The sequence below is a fragment of the Nannobrachium achirus genome (genome assembly GCF_963921795.1).
Source record: "Nannobrachium achirus genome assembly, chromosome: 4".
Taxonomy (NCBI): Eukaryota; Metazoa; Chordata; class Actinopteri; order Myctophiformes; family Myctophidae; genus Nannobrachium; species Nannobrachium achirus.
In genome coordinates, this window is record NC_137813.1 from 67,312,683 (window position 1) to 67,322,439 (window position 9,757).

Here is a 9,757-nt window from a genome sequence, read left to right on the forward strand (position 1 = left end):
GTCAAAAATGCAGATCTACAAGCTCACGTTGCAACAAATTGTCAGCTTATAGATATTTTTTTATTTTTTTCATCATTAGTTATAAATCAGGCTTTGCTGTGTAGTGTATGTATGTATCTCTGTTTCTGTCTGTCTTTCTGAGTCGGAGTTTATATTTCTGTGTTTTGTCCTCTTACTAGTCTGTCTCTGTCTGCCTGTCTGTGTGCAGACTGTGCACCTGTCCTTCTGTAGGTATTTGTTTTTACTCTTTCTTTTTTGTCTCTGTTTGTCTTTGTAGTGAACTTATTATTGAAGTAGGCCTGTTCAGACATGGGAGAATTATATTATGTTATAATCTAAGTATATAAGGAAACAATTTTTTACATTTAAAATGTAACATGCTATGATTTTGAAATGAATTTAATGGATTAATATTTGTTATATTTAATTATAATTGAAACATGGTTTCAGGTTAAAATAACACGGCTCCTAGCGCCCTCCAGTGGCTACTGTCAGTATTGTTACAGTCATGAAGAATTGAGACGTTAGATTAAAACACTAGAATAGAAACTGCGTAAATACAGCCAATAACTCTGAGTAAAAAAAGGAAGTGTTAATAAAGTATTAATAGTCTAAGCTGGAGTAACTTGATTATACTAAGACGGGGTTTAACTTATTCAATCACGACCAAGCAACGCAGCATTAATTTTTATAAAGCCAGGTAATTTCCCAGCCAGCGCTATTAGCCTGAAGTCAATAAAATCACTACAACAGTTTAAGAATCGAGGCATTAACTTTACCTGGAGATGCCACATCTAGGTGGTAAAACAGCAACAGTAGAATAAACTCTCTCATGTTGACGGTGGGTTAGAATAAGCTAAATAAAAGTTCCTCCACTGTTTCTCTCCATGTCTGTCTCCACACTTTCACTCCAAGCCTCCATATCATGACGACGACGTGCCAGCAGCCAATAGAAATTCACCAAATGCTGTTGTCATGCGTTTCCAGGAGAATTCCACCAACACAGGTTGTTAACTTGAAAGTAAAACTAGTAGAATGAGAGTTTGACTGTGACAGCATCGTGTTGTTATTGTTTGGTAGAAGCGATATTTGAACTGTTTCCTAAATCAACCCTATCACATCACAACTCCAGACTCATTTAAAATTAGAGCCATGATGATATGTTAATTAGCTCCATGGAGCCCATCACAGGTTATATAGTCCAGTGGTTCTCAAAGTGGGGTCCGGGGACCCCCAGTGGTCCTTGGGGGGTTTCCAGGGTGTCTCTAGCTAAAGTAGTTAAAAGGCCTATAGTATTTTAACCAGATCTATTATTTTATATGTTGGCTATTCAAAAATAGAAAATGTACAAGGATTGTGCATCTGCTACTTTTGAAACATTTTGAAAAATCTTCTGGGGGGTTCCTGGCACAGAACATTTTAAAATGATTTTAAAATGATCAAATTTATCTAGGTACGATATTTGTGGAGTAGCCTAGGGTATTGAAAAATAAATACTCAGTTAAAGTAAAAACATGTCAAAAACGAAAGTAGCCTACAGTACATGTACTTACAGTTACTTTACAACACTCACAATTAATCTTGCTTAGTAGGCCTACTGTGTTCTATGACATTTCAAATGCAGACTGTCTGTCTGCCTACACAGTAGCCAGTTGCCCAGGGTGATGTTGTTTCAAATGTTTCAAAAAGAATTTAATGAATAAAATAACCAAAGAAATTCCCTAAATTACAAAACAAATGTTTAAGAAGAAATGAAAATTGTGTTGTGAGCTTGTAGAGCTGATATTTTCACTAGTTTGGGTCCGGGGGAAACATCTGATTTCTCCTTTGGGTCTCTTGTCATTTGGGTTAAATCCCTCTGGTCTAGTGTGTTGGGCAATGAGGAGCATCAGGTGATATGATGACTGATATGACAGGGTGGTCGTCACTGCACTCAGGAACAATGGTGGACATTTAGAAACATACGGACTGGAGCATGGAGAGGATTCACAGGATCTATTCTATAGCATCTGTTTTGAATGGAGTGTATCTGTCATGCATATTATTGAATCCTGTCAGAATTATTATTGATTGTGCATAAAGGAACATATCTATCCATCCATCCATCTTTATCTCACAATGCATAGCATCGTTGTGAGCTTGTAGATCTGCTATTTTGATCGGCTTTTTTGAAACATTGCTGTAAAACTCTCTCTCGTCCAGGTTAAACTGTTGCCATCCTTCTTTGTCCTTTGTTCAGGGTTGACTGCAGGTGCGGTGGTCTCATAAACATAAAGGAGAACTGGTCGGGACCCACAGGGGGGTCCCCACATGATTTTGAGGGGGTCCCCAGATGACAGTTTAGTGAGAAAAGAAAACATAAAAACTGCATCAAAAGTAATCAACAAACTACTATAAAAACTGGTCAAACACTGGCTAAATATCCGATCTCCTATATTTCCATAATGTTTATCTGTGGAACCGAGACAAACAATGCCTCAACTCCTACATTCCAAGTGCTTGTCAGGATGGGGGATCTCCTGTTCAAATATGATTATTTTGTATTATATTTTATGTATTCTAATCTATTTCATATTAGAGAATTCAGCAACATTTACAGATATCTTTACTTGGGTTACGGTTAGTTTTACAATGCTACCAACCCAACAGCCTTAAACACACATAGCAGGAGAATAGCATTACAGTATTTACATCACAAGAAAATCAAAAAAGGATTGCGTGTGTGAGTGTGCATACAGTGTATGTACAGTATGCATACATGTCTTCATGTTGATGTCATACGTGTGTTACTGTGTGTATATACTGTACTGTATGTGCTTGAGTACTGTATTGTGGTGTGTGTCTCTCTCTCTCTCGTGCGTGCGTGCGTGTGTGCGCGCGTGCGTGTGTAATTGGGTAACACGTAAATAATAATATCACCAGAAGATCCAAACGTAATGGTAGAAATGAAAACAGTTGTAAATGTATAAATGTCCATGTCTACAGTGTTATTTACTGTACATATTCAGAAGCAATAAGTGCTGGATGATGATTGTTTTGTTCAGGACATCAATTCACAACTTATGTCAACAGTTCATTCAAGTCATCAAACATTATATGATTCATATGCTGGTGATAAAATGTTGTGCCTCCACGGCACGCTGATAGCTTAAGGGACATACAGGTATTTGATTTTTGAAGGAAAATTACTTTTTTGAAACATCTCTATCTCTTGGTTATGGGCTTAACATAATTGTTATAAATATTTTTGTAAAGATCGATGGGTTTTTAGTGGCACCAGTAAACCACTTCCGCAATAAACGTGAGAGTAGTTACCAGGACTGACAGAACTTGTTAACTTATTATCTCATATCCACTGATAGATTCTCCCTGCTCTCAAACATCAGTCATAAAACCATCACAGCAATCAGGAGAATCGTCTCGTCATCAGGTCTCCTTGTCCTGTTCTCAGGTGGGTGATGACTCTGAAGGAAGCAGGAATCTCTGCTAAGTTGCAACGTTGTGGTGTTGCGTGAAATGTTGCACACACTATTTACCACATTTTTTTTTCATATTGGACTCATGGTTGCGCAATAAAATCCCACTTCATCCTTTTGCAAAAAAAAAGTTGAGTTTGAGTTTTCTTCAAAACAAACATTTTGCTGTTACAGTTTTTGTTGAAATTCTCATGCAAATTGTGAATATTATCTTTGTGGTCACGTGATCTAGCGGTATCTGTCAGATTTTGTATTCCAAATGGCCTTAAATGGCTTTCAAAGTCTGCAGGAGCGGCCCGTTTGGCACAAAATGACACAAATCACATCAACCCAGCATTGCTGTGAAAGTTTCCATGCGCACTCCCTGTATGCCAAGGAAGAACCTCGGGCTCGGACCCATTTTATTTTCCAAACTGACCTCACTCTAACCTCTTGTAGGTTTTGCAATCAAAATCTTTTTTCCCTGGATTCCTTGGTTCTATAATACCACAACAACCCCCGGTCATTTGTGCCAGAGAAAATTTCCCACAATTTTGTGTTTTCTTCAAAACACACTTTCCCCTGTAAAGCTCCTAGATATGCTCTCCGAAGAGCATATTTATTCATTATGTGATGAAAAACCTGTGGTGTAAGCAGGCCTGGAATTTCGTCATTTTAGGGGCAAGGCCACTTAGCCTTTGGCGTTGTCCACTTTTTGAGAGCACGAAGGCCAAAGATTTTAGTCCATTGAAATAATTAATTGAATTTAAGGGTTAAGGATTTTAAATGTAATGTGTAGAGTGTAGAATATCTGCTGTGAAATAAATAAATGGTTATTTACAATCTGATCCATGCTCAGCCCTGCACAAATCAAACATACTGGATTGGTTTAAAAATGGGGACTGGTTGCGAGCCCTGGTTGTGAGCATCATCTGTCTTTAACAACCCTCTCTCTCTCCCTCCCTCTCTCTCTCTCTCTCTCTCTCTCTTTCTCTCTCTCTCTCACACACACAGTGCAAAAGACAACTTCAAAGCGATGAGTTCCAGCGGTATGTATCTTTTATTTGTTTTAATTTAATCTTCACTAGTAAGAGACCAGACCTCTGCTCGAGTTTAACACATTTTATTGAACAAAATATGAATGGATGAGGGAAGGACGGGGAACCCAGGTAGGGCGAGACTCAGGGTGGGAGTCAGGGACATGCTGGGCCCCTGATTCAGCCCGGGAAAAAGAGTTGGAGAGGCCCTCATTGCATGCTGCTACTCAAAGATGTGCCATTTCAGATCATGACAAGTGACAAGCCAGTGGGCCAATTACTGTACATGATTTATATTTCGTCTTCGTCAAAACCTTGCATGTCCAAAACCGTTTGTTTTGTATTTATCATTTTAAAAATGATTTAAACTAGTGAAAACAGCCGATCTACAAGCACACAACGCCTCGCACCGCAAGGCATTGTATGCTTGTAGATCCGCTGTTTTCACTACTTTTGTGAAAACACATGCTTTTCCCAATGGCCAGCACGTCCCTGGTGGGGGTGTATAGTCTCTGGAGAGGACGGTCATCGATGCCGTGGAGCGGTTGTCTCTGTTTTCCGACACCCCCTGGGTTCCTGGGGAAAAAAATAGAAATAGAGAATGAGAAGGGTGAGATTTGATGAGAAGGAGGTAGTTGGGGTGCAACACAAATGCTTGCAATGGATTCAGAATCATGAAAAACACCCTAGTTTGACTCCTCACACATGCTACTTTAGCAGATTACGTTTGTGCATTTTGTTCCTGTAGAGTAAAGTTAATGGGACCCCAACTTTCAACTTTAACACCAATATGGCTGTTGTAGACTCAGAATATAGACTCAGAATATCATACTTACTAGCATATCCTAGGGCTAGGCTATTAGTCCCTTGTCACAATGATGTGAAATAAACCAGGCATTATGCCAATGCCTCCCTATAGCACATGATATAAATGAGTATGTCTTTCACTATATTGCATTATGCTTTTTGGTGTATTTTGGCACTGTATTATATATACTAGCCCTTACCCGTTCAAAGATATGAGCTCCGAAATGATGTGCAGTGTGTGGATTATGGGATGTGCACTGTGCACACAGTATATGAGGGATGGAAAGTAACTTTAACTGGTGCTTGCATGCTAATATGTAGGAGCATCAATGTAAGAAATACCCTTTCCATTTAACGGCTACAGAGATACTGTGTACCGATCTGCATGATTTTGGACAACATATGTAACAGGGCCAGAAGAACCCCCCCCCCCCGCCCGCCCGCCCGCCCGCCTGCCCGCCTGCACACACACACACTCCCCCCCCCCCCCATGTGTGTGTGTGTGTGTGTGTGTGTGTGGGTTTGTGTGTGATTGTGCATGGCCTGAACAACAGCGCCCCTCCCTTAACATGTGTGGTGACAAAAGGTACTGTAGGCTAAATAGATATAGATACACCATAAAAATGCAATTATACAGCATACGATTTGTGAAAGTGACAAACGGGCTTCACAGTTATGTCAGGTGTGTTCATATGCTGATGGTGATGCGATTTCAGATCAATTGCTCCAGCCACTGATGAGAAACGCGGTTTCAGACAGACAGACACTCAGACAGACAGACATTCGGAAAATTATATGTTAGATATATATATACCGGTATATATATATATATATATATATATATGTATATATTGTGATTGGCTTTATGCTTGTTATTCTGCTTCATTCCACTAGTACATGGCTTGATTGAGTCTCACTCCCTGCTGACCGGCTACGGGTGCCATCCTTGACCATTGTTATTATTACCCTGAAGAAGGCAGCTTGTCCGTCCGAAACGTTGGTCCTCTCTGTGCATGTCATAATAAAATAAGTATGCATCGGCAGCTACGAGTGTGTGGGGCTATTTACATCGTTCCCGAGTTGGCCGGCCCCTGACTAGACAAGCTTCTAGCGATAAAGAATTAACTTTGTAACAAATGAACAGAGTACAAACAACAGCCATTATATTCCTACAGTACATATTGCTTTATAAGCATTATAATTATTATCATTACCGTTATAATACCATAATCATCATCATATTGATCATATTACATTATCATCATCATCCCATCACATCACAGGGAGTCCAAGCACTACAGTATCAATGACCTCTTTTTGAACAACATGTTAGACATACAGTATGTATATCATATAATATATCAGCAATCGTATAGACATATCAAGTTGAGGAAATACATCTCAGGTTCATAATCTTCCCGTAAAGTGAACAAAGCTTTTTGTGTGTTGTGTGTGTGTGTGTGTGTGTGTGTGTGTGTGTGTGTGTGTGTGTGTGTGTGTGTGTGTGTGTGTGTGTGTGTGTGTGTGAGTGTGTGTGTGTGTGTGTGTGTGTGTGTGTGTGTGTGTGTGTGTGTGTGTGTTTTCCTTGGTTACGCTGTTAACTCACTGTTACTAAATAACTTTGTAGATTTGTATTATAATTACAAAACATTACCACTTAATGTACCCTATTTAAAACATGCTATATCAATATAGCTACAATATATATATATTTATATATATATATATATATATATATATATATATATATATATATATATATATATATATACCGGTATGTATGTATATTTTTCTGAAATCATGACTAAAGATCTTTTTATATTATATCATTATTTCAACAAATCGCGTCACCAAGTATTATCTTAAGGAAATGCATCTCAGGTTCATAATTTTCCCGTTCATAATTTTCCCGTAAAATGAACAAAGCTGTGTGCATGGTGTCATTCAGAAGGAGGGTGTGTACATAAGGATAATATCACAATAAGTGAGGCCAGGCTGCACATGCTGAGCCACTGGCACTGTCTCTGTACTCAGTTATCTTCCTACATTATATTTAACTAGAAGCTCGGCCGGCCGAGCGTCTAGTCGGCACCCTGGCCAACTCGGGAACAATGTAAATAGGGAATGAATGCCCCGCCCTTTAATGCAAACCCCATTATACCTGTTTGCGTGTGTCCATTTATGCCCATATATGGAGATATCTGTCTGTCTACGTCTATTTTATGCCCATACTGTATATGGAGATCTCTGTAGGACCCGTTTTGACCATCTGTTTGCCTGTGTCCATTTATGCCCATATATGGAGTTATCTGTCTGTCTGAGTCCCTTTTATGCCCATATATGGAGATCTCTGTAGGACCTGTATTGACCATCTGTTTGCCTGTGTCCATTTATGCTCATATATGGAGATATCTGTATCTCTCTGTCTGCATCCATTTTATGCCCATATATGGAGATCTCTGTATCTGTTTGTTTGTGTCCCTTTATGCACATTATGGAGATCTCTGTATCTGTCTGTATATGGAGTTATAGGTTGCCCATATACTCTATCTGCGTCCATTTTATGCCCATATGCCCATATATGGAGATCTCTGTATCTGCCAATATGCCCATATATGGAGATATCTGTATCGGTCTGTGTCCCTTTTATGCCCATATACGGAGATATCTGTCTATATATGCCCATATATGGATATCTCTGTATCTGCCCATATATGGGGATCTCAGTCTGTGTGCCTTTTATGCCCATATATCTGTCTGTGTCCCTTTTATGCCCAGCGCTTGCGCCGATTTGTCCCTTTTATGCCCATATATCTGCCTGTGTCCCTTCTATGCCCATATACGGAGATATCTGTCAGGTCGAGGCAAGGCCCGGCACTGCAGTGATGTCACAATGAGTCAGCGCTTGCGCCGATTTCCTCCGGAACAGCCTGATGTCAACAATCAGCCCCGCATAAGGAGATTCCGAACTCTGCGTCCATTTTATGCCCATATGCCCATATATGGAGATCTCTGTATCTGCCCATATGCCCATATATGGAGATCTCTGTATCAGTCTGTCCCTTTTATGCCCATATACGGAGATATCTGTCTATATATGCCCATATATGGAGATCTCTGTATCTGCCCATATGCCCATATATGGAGATCTCAGTCTGTGTGCCTTTTATGCCCATATATCTGTCTGTGTCCCTTTTATGCCCAGTGCTTGCGCCGATTTGTCCCTTTTATGCCCATATATGCCCATATATGGAGATCTCTGTATCTGCCCATATGCCCATATATGGAGATCTTAGTCTGTGTGCCTTTTATGCCCATATATCTGTCTGTGTCCCTTTTATGCCCAGCGATTGTGCCGATTTGTCCCTTTTATGCCCATATATCTGCCTGTGTCCCTTTTATGCCCATATACGGAGATATCTGTTGGGTGTCGGGTCGAGGCAAGGCCCGGCACTGCAGTGATGTCACAATGAGTCAGCGCTTGCGCCGATTTCCTCCGGAACAGCCTGATGTCAACAATCAGCCCCACATAAGGAGATTCCGAACGTTTCGCGCCGGTTAGAGAAAACCGCGCGTCGGGTCGGGTCGAGGCCCGGCACTGCACTCCGTGCCGCGGCGGGGAACGCGCGTGCCGAATCTGAAGCCGGTGGGACGAACGGTTCTCGAGATACGCGGATTACAGACACACACGCAGAGACTTCTCGCATTTATAGATAGATTCCACTGAACAAACACTTCCATTTATTCAAAAACTGGGTTACATCTGAGCCTGCAGCATATTGAAAAGTGTGTGCTTCTTTTGGAGGTGGCGAGTACAGTATATTATAAGACAGCTGTGTCACTTGCTGTGTCAGTAGTCAGCGAGGTTCAGGATGAAGCCTTGTGGTGCTTTGCTGTTTGTCCTCTTCTGTGTGTGTGTGAGGCTGACCCTGTAGTCCAGCTCCATCACAGACTCAACCATACTGACGACCACGGAAAAGAGTTGGAGCTGACCCTTGAACATACTGACGTCTGACGACCACGGAACAGAGCTGACCCTCGAACATAATGACGGCTATGGAACAGAGTTGGAGCTGATTCTTGACCATCACCACAACCATGGAACAGAGTTGGAGCTGACCCTCGGCCATCACGGCGACCACGGAACGGCCAACAAAGAAGACACAGGTGAGGATGATTTTTACAACACTAGATTTCCAGTAGTGATGCACCTGCACCCAGATCCACTGTCATACCTGTGTGACCTCCCGAACCACCCAGCCCACCCAGCCCACCTTCTGTTCCAGCTCCTACCCTCAAGGAGAACGCTATAGATCAATTCACGCCAAGAACACCCTCTTCAAAGACTTGCTTCTTCCCTACAGCCATATGAACTCACAATTCTGCTTTTTATATCTTGCTGGCACCTTCCTTTTTATACTCTCTGTACTGTTTTTTGTATTGTTTTTACATTAGTTA

At 41.0% G+C, this 9,757-nt stretch overlaps 1 pseudogene across 1 annotated transcript in view; it reads right to left on the reverse strand.

Annotated features, from left to right (window-relative positions):
* The window catches only part of LOC308283753 (class I histocompatibility antigen, F10 alpha chain-like), a 313,784-nt pseudogene extending 312,886 nt beyond the window's left edge, over positions 1–898 (reverse strand). The window contains exon 1 of the transcript XR_013963338.1: positions 780–898. The product of XR_013963338.1 is annotated as a class I histocompatibility antigen, F10 alpha chain-like (transcript). The remainder of the gene's footprint in view (positions 1–779) is intronic.
* Between the last annotated feature and the right edge of the window lie 8,859 nt (positions 899–9,757).